The sequence below is a fragment of the Sapajus apella genome, unplaced genomic scaffold, assembly GCF_009761245.1.
Source record: "Sapajus apella isolate SASKATOON/1434 unplaced genomic scaffold, GSC_monkey_1.0 scaffold23, whole genome shotgun sequence".
NCBI classification, from domain to species: domain Eukaryota; kingdom Metazoa; phylum Chordata; class Mammalia; order Primates; family Cebidae; genus Sapajus; species Sapajus apella.
The window spans coordinates 993,362-1,005,901 of NW_022436963.1; the positions used below are offsets into that span (position 1 = coordinate 993,362).

General features: G+C 44.5%; 1 protein-coding gene and 1 long non-coding RNA gene across 2 annotated transcripts in view; one reads left to right on the forward strand and one right to left on the reverse strand.

Annotated features, from left to right (window-relative positions):
- Positions 1 to 5,289, forward strand: part of LOC116559287 — an 8,064-nt gene extending 2,775 nt beyond the window's left edge. Inside the window, exon 3 of the long non-coding RNA XR_004272407.1 lies at positions 5,254 to 5,289. This is a non-coding gene — a long non-coding RNA (uncharacterized LOC116559287). The remainder of the gene's footprint in view (positions 1 to 5,253) is intronic.
- The window catches only part of RHOA (ras homolog family member A), a 52,298-nt gene that overhangs the window by 24,770 nt on the left and 14,988 nt on the right, over positions 1 to 12,540 (reverse strand). The gene's annotated exons all lie outside the window — the stretch shown is intronic.

A 12,540-nucleotide genomic window follows, 5' to 3' on the forward strand; every position in this document is an offset into this window, starting at 1 on the left:
CTATCATGGCGTAACCTCCACTTCCCAGGCTCAAGTCATCCTCCCACTTCAGCCTCCCAAGTAGCTGGGAGAATTACTGTCATTGGCTCACTGCATCTTCTAATTCCTGGGCTCAGGTGATCCTCCCACCTCAGCCTCCCGAGTAGCTGCCACCATTCCTGCTAATTTTTTTGTATTTTTTTTGTGGAGACAGGGTTTAGCCATGTTGCCCAGGCTGGTCTCAAACTACTGGGCTCAAGTGATCCACCTGCCTCTGCCTTCCAACATGCTGGAATTATAGGTGGAGCCACCACACCCAGCCAGTTGTGGCTTTCTGAACTTCAGGAAGCTCTGTTACAGGAAGAATAAATGAAGGCCAGCCCTTTTCACACTTCTTTTTACAAGTCTAAGTGATTCCCTAGGATAACTATAGCTCATATGCACAACTGCCTGCCTTGCTTCTTTGGGTGCAGAGTATGGGAGTGGCATGTCCATCAGATGTTCTTCAGATGCTACTGTGGCTACTGGTTATGCTTCAGTAGGTAAATCACAACTATGCATTAATGTGCAATTCTCTGCATTTCACACAGCAGTCTTTGGTGATTTTCTCACGTTTGTGTGACCATGATGCTTACTCACATTTCCCTGGACAACTTCCTGAAGGCCATGTAGCTGTTCAATGAAGCTGTTCATTTGGCCAAGCGTTTAATATGTAACTTTATACCATCTTCCTCAATTAAACTGAAAATTTAAAATAACTATTGACTTGACTAAAAGCAAATATCCTAAGGGATTAGTATAACTATTTAAAAAACATTTTTTTTGGCCGGGCGCAGTGACTCACGTCTGTAATCCTAACACTTTGGGAGCCCAAGACAGGCGGATCACCTGAGGTCGGGAGTTCAAGACCAGCCTGACCAACACAGTGAAACCCCGTCTCTACTAAAAATACAAAAAATTAGCTGGGCGGTGGCGCTTGCCTGTAATCCCGGCTACTCGAGAGGCTGAGGCAGGAGAATCACTTGAACCTGGGAGGCAGAGGTTGCAGTGAGCAGAGGTCACGCTTTTGCAGTCCAGATTGGGTAACGACAGCGAAACTCCGCTTCAAAAAAAAAATAAAATTTTTTTGGGGGTGACAGAGCAAGAATCTGGAATGCAGTGGCACGACCTCAGCTCACTGTAAGCTCTGCCCTTGGGTTCAGGCGATTTCTCCTTCCTCAGCCTCCTTATTTAGGACTACAGGCACTCATCACCATGCCCGGCTAATTTTTGCATTTTTAACAGGAGTGTGGTTTCACCACATTGGCCAGGCTGGTCTCAAACTCCTGACCTCAAGTGATCTGCCTGCCTTGGCCTCCCAAAGTGCTGGGATTACAGGTGTGAGCCACCATGCCCAGCCCACTACAACTAATTTAATGTATCCCATTTTGAAATCTTTATTCATTAGCTTTTAATCAACAAAATAATCCTATTTAAGCTACATATCTAACCATGTGGTATAGACATACAGTGGAGTACTACTGAGCAATAAAAAGCAATGAAGTACAATACTGTACTGATACATGCTACATGGATGAACCTTGAAAATACTATGCTCAGTGAAAGCAGCCAGTCATAAAGAACCACATATTTCTTACCATATTTGTATGAAATATCCAGAATAGGTAAATCTACAAGGACAGAAAGTAATGGCTAAGCACGGTGGCTCATGCCTGTAATCCCAACACTTTGGGAGGCAGAAGCTGGCGGATCACCTGAGGTCAGGAGTTCAAGATCAGCCTGGCCAACGTGGTGAAATCCCATCTCTACAGAAATTTTTTTTTAAAGTTACCCCGGCATGGTGGCGTCTACCTGTAGTCCTAGCTGCTTGGGAGGCTGAGGTGAAAGAATTGCTAGAACTCGGGAGGCGGAGGTTGCAGTGAGTTAAGATCATGCCATTGCACTCCAGCCTGGGTGACAGAGCGAGGCTCCGTTTAAAAAAAAAAAAAAAAAAAAAAAAAGTAGCTTAGTGGTTGCCTAGGGATGAGGGTAATGGGGACTTTCCAGGAAGAACCCAGGAACAATGTGTGAGCTCAGTTAGGGGTTCAGCAGTGCTTCCTGAGAGGAACCTGCTGTGCTTCTCAGATGCCCTAGGCCCATCCTGGAAGGACTCACTCCAGAATAGGTTTTGAGTAGCAGATCTATTTCCAGCCACACATCCTTAATAGACTTCTTCCTCTGCTGAACAGAGTCATGACACTTCTTACTTCTTACAGCAGTGAACAGCCTCAGGAGCTCTGTTCTGTCCAGAATTCCAATAGCTAACGCCTTACAATAAATAAAAGTTATAGAAAAAATAGTAAGACTTGATTAGCAGGCTCAAGTCCACACACTGATTTAGAAGACAGAGGCAAATCAGTTCCACAAAAGGAGGCTTCCCCTCCTTTATTGACAGGTGCCCCCGTCTATCTATAGTATCCACAGACTGTGAGAAGCAATCAGCTTTGACAGTCCATGTGAGGATTTTTTTTTTTTTTTTTAAAGACAGAGTCTCTCACTCTGTCACCCAGGCTACAAGTGCAGTGGCATGATCTCAGCTCACTACAGCCTCTGCCTCCTGAGTTCAAGCAATTCTCATGTCTCAGCCTCCTGAGTAGCTGGGATTGCAGGCATGGATCACTATGCCCAGCTAACTTTTTTTTTTTTTTTTTTTTTTAAATTTTGAGACACAGTCTCACCCTACAGCCCAGACTGGAACGCAGTGGTATCATCTCGGCTCACTGCAACCTCTGCCACTTGCATTCAAGTGACTCTCCTGCCTCAGGTTCCTGAGTAGTTGGAATTACAGGTACCTGCTATCACGCCTGGCTAATTTTTGTAGTTTTAGTAGAGCTGGGGTTTCACCATCTTGGCCAGGCTGGTCTTGAACTCCTGACCTCGTGATCCACCTGCCTCAACCGCCCAAAGTGTTGGGATTACAGGCATGAACCACCACTCCTGACCTTAATTTCTGTAATTTTAGTAGACATTGGGTTTCACCATATTGGCCAGGATGGTCTTGACTCCTGACTGCAAGAATTCCACCCACCTCGGCCTCTCAAAGTGTTGGGATTATGGTGTGAGCCACCACACCTGGCCTCATGTCAGGATTTAATTCACACCTTACCTGAGATGTTAATCAGTTTGAACTAGTCAACATGTAAAAGGAAAATACAGATGGTAACAAAAGTTAGGCTGGAAAAACACATGGCTTAATCTTCTGTCTAGGATTCCAAGGAAAATTTACAAATTTTGATAGTGTGACACAAGAGAAGTTGAAAAAACCTATTTCAGAAGAGGTCAAAGGAATCATGGATATTAATATAAAAGATTAGGGGGCCGGGCGTGGTGGCTCTTGCCTATAATCCCAGCATTCTGGGAGGCCGAGCAGGGTGGATTACTTGAAGTTAGGAGTTCGAGATCAGCCTAACACAGTAAAACCCAGTCTCTACTAAAAATACAAAAATTAGCCGGGCATGGTGGTACACACCTGTAATCCCAGCTACTAGGGAGGCTGAGGCGAAAAGATCAATTGAACCCAGGAGACAGAGGCTGCAGTGAGGCAAGATCACACCACTGCCCTCCAGCCTGGGTGACAGAGTGAGCCTTTCAAAAAAAAAAAAAGAGTGGTTTGTGTGAGGCTGATCAGGGGCAATAAGAATTTGTGTCAAGGGACATGTGGTCCCAACTGATCTTGAAGCTGAGCCTGTCCCAAAAAAAAAAAAAAAAAAAAAAAAGTCCAGCACAGTGTCCCACACTTGTAATCTCAGCACTCTGGGAAGCCAAAGCAGGTAGATCGCTTGAGCCCAGGAGTTTGACACCAGCCTAGGCCATAAGATGGAACCCCCACCTCTACAACAATTAGCCAAACATTGTGGTGTGCACCTGTGGTCTCAGCTACTCGGGATACTGAGGTGGGAGAATCGATTTAGCCTGGAAGGTCGAGGCTGCAGTGAGCCGTGATCATGTCACTGCATTCCGTCCATCCTGGGTAACAGAGTGAAGCTCTCTCTGAAATGAAAAGTTGAGACAAGGCCACTGGGCCTGGCAAGGAGAAGATCAGCGTTACACTGCAGTAGTGGGGTAGTAGAGTGACTAAGATGAAAGTGTAAAAGATAGATGGAAGCACTTAGAATTTATTTTTTAAATACATGATTTTTTTTTTTTTTTTTTTTTTTTTTTTTAAGACAGAGTCTTGCTCTGTCACCCAGGCTAGAGTACAGTGGCGCTGTATCGGCTCACCGCAACCTCCACCTCCCGGGTTCCAGTGATTCTCCTGCATCAGGCTCCCGAGTAACTAGGATTACAGGTGTGTACCACCATGCCTGGCTAATTTTTTTTATTTTTAGTAGCGATGGAGTTTGACCATATTAGCCAGGCTGGTCTCAAACTCCTGACCTCAAGTGATTCACCTGCCTCAGCCTAGAGAAATGAGAAAATTTTCTCTAATGAAGAATAATGAAAAAGTCACCTCTAACAGTTCAACAAAGCAAAGACAAATAGAAAGCTGCTCAAATTCTGGCACCTGCATAATTCACTGAGACATTTCAATGATAAAATTGATTAGGTATCTTCTCTCTCTACACACACACACACACACACACACACACACACACACACCCCATTAATTACTGTGCCCCACTGCCTACAAAGTTGGCTTTAGTAATCAATTGTAATCCTAGCATTTTGGGAGGCCATGGTGGATGGACTCCTAGACCAGAAGTTTGAGACCAGCCTGGGCAACATGGCAAAACCCTGTCTCTACAAAAAATACAAAGAATTCACCAGGCATTGTGGCATGGGCCTGTAGTCCCAGCTACTCAGGAGAGTGAGGCAAGAGGATCGCTCAAGCTTGGGAGGTTGAGATTGCAGTGAGTTGGGATCACTCGTTCTTCAAGGTCCATGTCAGATAGCTTTCCCCTTTATAGTCACATGGCTGCCAGTTATAAAGACTACATGTCCTAGCATTAACTGCAGCTAGGTGGGGTATTAAGGTCTGACCAAGGGACTGCACACAGAAAATGATGATGCACGAGAAGGGAGAACTGCCAGAGCAACATTATGAGATTATAGGGGAATGAGATTTAGCTTGTCAAGTGGAAGGGCTGACCATAGGTAGAACAATGGACTCCCAAGGGACTGATCCACAGGAATAGAGGAAGAGGCAGACCACAACAGCCAAATGGAGCTATGTCAATAGATACAGTGATAGACTCTTATTATTACTTCCATTTTTTCAATTAAGTAAGAAGCAAGAGGCCGGGCGCGGTGGCTCAAGCCTGTAATCCCAGCACTTCGGGAGGCCGAGGCGGGTGGATCACGAGGTCAAGAGATCGAGACCATCCTGGTCAACATGGTGAAACCCCGTCTCTATTAAAAATACAAAAAATTAGCTGGGCATGGTGGTGCATGCCTGTAATCCCAGCTACTCAGGAAGCTGAGGCAGGAGAATTGCCTGAACCCAGGAGGCGGAGGTTGCAGTGAGCCGAGATCGCGCCATTGCACTCTAGCCTGGGTAACATGAATGAAACTCCGTCTCAAAAAAAAAAAAAAAAAAAAAAGTAAGAAGCAAGATCATGACAGTTGATACAGGCAAGGAAAGGGAACAGGAGGTTTGAACTAAAGGAGATGATGCTATATTAACCTTAAAGGCGGTAGAATAAATGAACTAAGGAATCTCAGTGGGACTGCTAGGCAGTGCTAAAATCAGCCACCTTTGAGGTCAGGGGTCATGAATTCAAAGTGAGACAAGTCAGTGAATTTCTTCTTTCACTACATTCGGTTATAAGCACATAATAATAGGTAAAGAGTAGGATTTAGGCTGGGCGAGGTGGCTCATGCCTGTAGTCCCAGCACTTTGGGAGGCCAAGGTGGGCAGATCACTTGAGGTGAGGAGTTCGAGACAAGCCTGGCCAACATGGAGAAACCCTGTCTCTACTAAATTAGCCACACATGGTGGTGCGCTCCTGTGGTCCCAACTACTAGGGAGGCTGAGGCACAAGAATAGCTTGAACCCAGGAGGCGGAGGTTGCAGTAAGCCTTGAGATTGCACAACTACACTCCAGCCAGGGTGACAGAGCAAGATTCTATCTTTAAAAAAAAAGTAAGACTTAAACAAGGGCTGAGATTTTTCCAGGTAAGATAAAATAAGAGAGAGGACAGGGAGTTGAGAATATATAAAAGGCAGTAATTACATTAATAAACTGAAGGTGACAAGCAGTGAAAGGGTAGTACTATCAATAGATTTTAAGTGGGGGCTTAAAGGATTTTGCTGTCAGGCCGATCGTGGTGGCTTACGCCTGTAATCCCAGCAATTTGGGAGGCTAAGGTGGGTGGATCACTTGAGGTCAGGAGTTCACGGCCAGCCTGGCTGACTTGGTGAAACCCCATCTCTATTAAAAATACAAAAAAATTAGCTGGACATGGTGGGGGGCACCTGTAATCCCAGTTACTCAGGAAGCTGAAGCAGGAGAATCACTTGAACCCAGGAGGTGGAGTCTGCAGTAAGCCGAGATCATGCCACTGCACTCCAGACTGGGCGACAGAGAGAGACTCCATCTCAAAAAAAAAGAAAAAGAAAAAAAAAAAAAACAAAGAATTTTGCTGTCTGAGTATTAAAAGGATTTAATACTGGGAGCACATGCCTGTAATCCCAGTTATTTGGGAGATTGAGGCAGAAGAATTGATGCCTCAGGAGACAGAGGTTGCAGTTAGCCGAGATTGGGCCACTGCAATCCAGCCTGCATGAGAGAGCAAGGCTCCGTTTCAAAAAAAAAAAAAAAAAAAACAAAAAAACTTGTCTCAGAGATCATTAATGAATGATCTCTGAGATAAGACTATTAAATGAAAAGGGTGAGGTGCCAAGTATGTAATATACTATCATACCATTGTGTAACGGCAGGATATACAGATATACAGAACAGGACCTGATAGAGGTACACAATAAATATTCACTGAGGAACAATAAACACGGGTATATGCAGACTGTCTCTAGAATAATACACAGAAAAAACTGTTTTTCCCCAGAAAGGGTCTCACCAGTGGAGTGATCATGACTTATTGTAGCCTGGAACTCCTGGGCTCACCTTAGCTGCCCAAAGTGCTGGAATTATATGCACTGGCCCACAAGAAACACAGCAGGCACCTCTAGGGGCCATATATCCTTTTGCACTGTTTAAATTTACCAAATGAAACTATTATGTTTTTGAACAAGTTAAATTTTTAAATATATGGACTTGGAAAAACACATATAGATAACATGAAGGGGTTAAGAAATAAAGCAACACATAGGTAAAAATCAATCTTGGGATCTGATCTCCAGAAACTACAGAAGCATACTGCCCCCCTTTCTCCCGTCTTCCCTAGTCTAACCAAAACCGGCCACACCCCACCTCCTGTTTCCTATAAGGAGATAAAACAAGATTATCTGTGTTCAGGCCACGGGCTGATTCCCACTACTTATAACATGCCCCTCTACCTCATTTAAGGTCAAGAGTTACATCCTCACCAGCAGAGGCCTCCATGGCTCCCTAGCTACTTCACTACAAATTCCTCTTCATCCCTTAACTCCTATAGCACTTCATCTATTCGGTGCTGTTTCATGCCTATGTGAGCTTGAATCACTTAATACTTTGTTCTGGTATACAGAAAGCTGTATCAAGACTTGGTGCCATGTGTCTGTAGTCCTAGCTACTCAGGAGGCTGAGGTAGGTGGAGTTGAGCTCAGAAGTTCAAGGCTGCAGTGAGCTATGATCATGCCACTGCACTCCAGCCTGGATGACAGAGCAAGACTGTTACCAAAAAGGTGGAGTGGGGAAATGGTATAAGAAAGAGTTAACTTTCTACCTTTTTGAAAGGAAACTTTCAAAAGTCCAAATTACTATTAGACATTAGCCTTCAAATTTACTTCCCCTAAGTTACTTCTGAATTGGCCTTAAATCTCATCATTCAAGTAGGAAGTTACTTCTTTACAAATAAGATCTACGGGTAACAGTGAACAGTATGTAAAACTCCAGACCAGATGCGGTGGTTCACACCTGCAATCCCAGGACTTTGGGAGTTGGAGGCCAGTCTGGGCAATATAGTGAGACTCCATCTCTTAAAAAAAAATATGAAAACAGCCAGGCAAGGTGGCTTGTATCTATAATTCCAGCACTTCTGGAGGACAAGATGGATGGATCACTTGAGCCCAAGAGTTTGAGACCTCAGCCTGGGTAACATGGCTAAACCGTGTCTCTAGAAAATAATACAAAAATTAGCCAACTGAACATGGTGGCTTGCACCTGTAGCCCCAGCTACTGGGGAGGCTGAGGTGGAATAATCACCTAAGCCCAGGAAGTCAAGGCTGCAGTGAGCTGTAATCGCCACCACTGCACTCCAACCTGGGTGTCAGAGTGAGATCCTGTCTCGAAAAACAAATAAATAGCCAGGTGCAGTGGTGTATGCCTGTAGTCCCAACTACTTATGCGGCTGAAAGGGGAGAATCACTTGAGCCCAAGAGTTGGATGTAGTGAGCTATGATGGTGCCACTGCACTCCAGGCTGAGTGACAGAGCAAGAACCTGATTTTAAAAACTAACTAAATAAATAAGGCACAACAGACCTGCCCAGAATGGCCTCTCTGTTCCTAGGAGTGCGACAGTTTTTGGGTTGGGGGACCTGCCTCAAACATACCACTGACCCTTTTGGGGTTCTTTTGCTGTCCAGCAACGGCTACCTTTGATGCCATCTCTAAGATTTAAAGTTACCTGACCCTTGACCTCTAGAAAGAGACTGTATTTACCAAGTCTCCCTATCAGGAATTCACTGACCACCTCATAAAGACCCACACCAGAGTCTCCATGCAGAGGACCCAGGCTCCAGCTGTGGCTACAACACAGGGTTTTTATACAAGAAAAATAAAGTGAATCAACCCTCAAAAATAAATAAATAAATAAAATACAACTTAAATTAGCTGAATAATTTTGATAACTTATTTATAAACCATGCATTTTAAAATACTTATTTTCTTACACTCATAGCAAATCTGCCTCTGCACAATTTTCACCTTACTCTTGGCATATAATAAAGCACAAAAGAAGTCTGAGGTGGTGCTAGCAGGTTATAATGAATGCATTATAAAGACATTTATCAGCCAAACAATCATTATGAGCAGGCACAAAACAGTTCTCAAGCCAAGAAATAAGTAGATATAATTCAACTGGGCCGGTTACAACGGCTCACGCCTGTAATCCAAGCACTCTGGGAGGCTGAGAAGGGCAGATCACCTGTGTCAAGAGTTCAAGACCAGCCTAGCCAACATGGTGAAACCCTATCTCTAACAAAAATACAAACATTAGCTAGGCATGGTGACAGGTGCCTGTAATCCCAGCCACTTGGGAGGCTGAGGAAGGAGAATCACTGGAGCCCAGGAGGCAGAGGTTGCGGTGAGCCAGGATGATGCCACAGCACTCCTGCCTGGGCAACAAGAGCAAAACTCCGTCTCAAAAAAAATGACTAATTCAACATACTTAATTATAATTTTACCTCATGATTCTGCAAAGATCAAATTCTGCAAAAGAAACAGTGATGATTACTGCAAACTTTCTACCATTTCTCAACCACCCAAGAAAGAATCTACACAGCACAGCTCTGGACATATCTTAACATTTGTACTACATCTGTTACTTTATTTTCATTTATTTTATTTATTTACTTATTTATTTTTTGAGCCAAGGTCTCGCTCTATCACCCAGGCTGGAGTGCAGTGGCACAATCTCAGCTCACTGCAACCTCTGCCTCCTGGGTTCAAGCGATTCTCCTGCCTTAGCCTCCTGAGTAGCTGGGACTACAGGCGCACGCCACCAGGCCAAGCTAATTTTTGTATTTTTTTGTAGAGACGGGGTCTCACCATGTTGGCCAAGCTGCTCTCAAACTCTTGGCCTCAGGTGATCTGCCTGCCTTGACCTCCCTAAGAGATGGGATTACAGGCATGAGCCACTGGACCTGGCCTGCATTTGTTACTTTAAAAACATAAAATACCTGCCAAGAGGAATTTTATTTTGGAAATGAAAAAAAAATTAAAAAAAAAAAACATAAAATACTAGACACTTTTGACAACAAACAGAAAATTCAAAAGATCATCTCACTTTCCAGGGGCTTGATAATAAATCAGAATGACAAAATAAATGACATTTAAAATGACAGATAACTGTAAACACAGAGGACCCAACAGATTAGAAGTTACTCCATTCCAAACACTTACCTTGTTGACATCCATATGCCTCAATTATATAATCCAGTTGAAACTTTGTTTTCTAATTCTTTTCCCAAATAAGTTATTATAAATCAGTACTGTACAGATGATTTTTTTTTTTTTTTGGAGACGGATTCTTGCTCTGTTGCCCAGGATGGAGTGCAGTGGCGCAATTTCAGCTCTCTTCGGCCTCCGCCTCCTGGGTTCAAGCAATTCTCCTGTCTCAGCCTCCCCAGTAGCTGGGATTATAGGCACATGACACCACGCCCAGCTAATTTTTGTACCTTTTGTAGAGATGGGATTCACCATGTTGGCCAGGCTAGTCTCAAATTCCTGACCTCACGTGATCCACCGGAACTGGCCTCCCAAAGTGCTGGGATTACAGACATGAGCCACAGATGGCTATTACAAAAGCAAATGTTGGCTGGGTGCAGTGGCTCATGCCTATAATCTCCTCACTTTGGGCCGGGCGCGGTGGCTCAAGCCTGTAATCCCAGCACTTTGGGAGGCCAAGGCGGGTGGATCACGAGGTCAAGAGATCAAGACCACCCTGGTCAACACGGTGAAACCCCGTCTCTACTAAAAATACAAAACATTAGCTGGGCATGGTGGCGCATGCCTGTAATCCCAGCTACTCAGGAGGTTGAGGCAGGAGAATTGCCTGAACCCAGGAGACGGAGGTTGCGGTGAGCCGAGGTCGCGCCATTGCACTCCAGCCTGGGTAACAAGAGTGAGACTCCGTCTCAAAAAAAAAAAAAAAAATCTCCTCACTTTGGAAGGTCAATACGGGAAGATCACATGAGGTCAGAAGTTCAAGACCAGCCTGACCAACATGGTGAAACTCCATCTCTACTAAAAATACAAAAATTAGCCAGGCATGGTGGCGCATGCCTATAATCCCAGCTACTCGGGAGGCTAAGGCAGGAGAATCACTTGAACCGTGGAGGTGGAGGTCACAGTGAGTTGATATTGCACCACTGCACTCCAGCCTGGGCAACAGAGCAAGACTCACAAAAAAAATATATGTTAGGCCGGGCGCAGTGCCTCATGCCTGTAATCCCAGCACTTTGGGAGGCCAAGAAAGGAGAATCATGAGGTCAGGAGTTCAAGACCAGCCAGGCCAATACCCTGAAACCCCATCTCTACTAAAAAAAAAAAAAAAAAAAAAAAAAAAAAATTAGCATGATAGTGTGCACTGTAATCCCAGCCACTGGGGAGGCTGAGGCAAGAGAATTACTTGAACCCAGAAGGTGGAGGTTGCAGCAAGATGAGATCACACCACTGCACTCCAACCTGGACAAAAGAGTAAGACTCTGTCTCAAAAAATAAAAAATGGCCGGGCTTGGTGCTCACGCCTGTAATCCCAGCACTTTGGGAGGCCAAGACAGGCGGATCTCGAGGTCAGGAGATCGAGACCATCCTGGCCAACATGGTAAAGCCTCATCCCTACTAAAGATACAAAAATTAGATAGGCATGGTGGTGTGTACCTATAGACCCAGCTACATCAGAGGCTGAGGCAGAAGAATCACTTGAACCCAGGAGGCAGAGGTTGCAGTGAGCCAAGATCGCGCCACTGTACTCTAGCCTTGCGACAGAGCGAGACTCTGCCTAAAAATATAGTAATAATAAATAATAATAAAATAAAAATACTAAATAAATGCAAATGTCTAATCTTTTGGAGACTAAACTTCTCAATACCCGCCTGGCCAACTAAACCCCTTCTCTACCAAAAATACAAAAATCAGCCAGGCGTGGTAACGTGTGCCTGTTGTCCCAGCTACTTGGGAAGCTGAGGCTGAAGAATCACTTGAAACCAGGAGAGGGAGGTTGCAATGAGCAGAGATCACCCCACTGCACTCCAGTCTGCGCAACAGAGACTCCATCTCCAAAAAGGAAAAAAGTCCTGTGAATTTCATTAAGAGATATGATGAGATTGGTATACATAAAATCTTCATCACAAATGTGGGTTTTGTTGATGTCAGTTTCTGTGAGAGGTAGTGGTGTCAACGTAAGCAGTACAAAAAGTATTTTGGTTGAAGTTTAGGTACAAAGTGTCATACTGCAGATAAGGAAATAACTATAAATCCCAAGAAACTGACTTAAGAAATCATAGTAAAACCCAACCACATGGTGGCTCATGCCTGTAATCCTAACACTTTGAGAGGCAGACAGAGCTACTGAGATCAGGAGTTCGAGACCAGCCTGACCAACATGGTGAAACCCTGTCTCCACTAAAAATACAAAAAGTAGCTGGGCATAGTGTCACATGCCTATAATTCCAGCTACCGGGGGGGGGGGGGGGGGGGGGG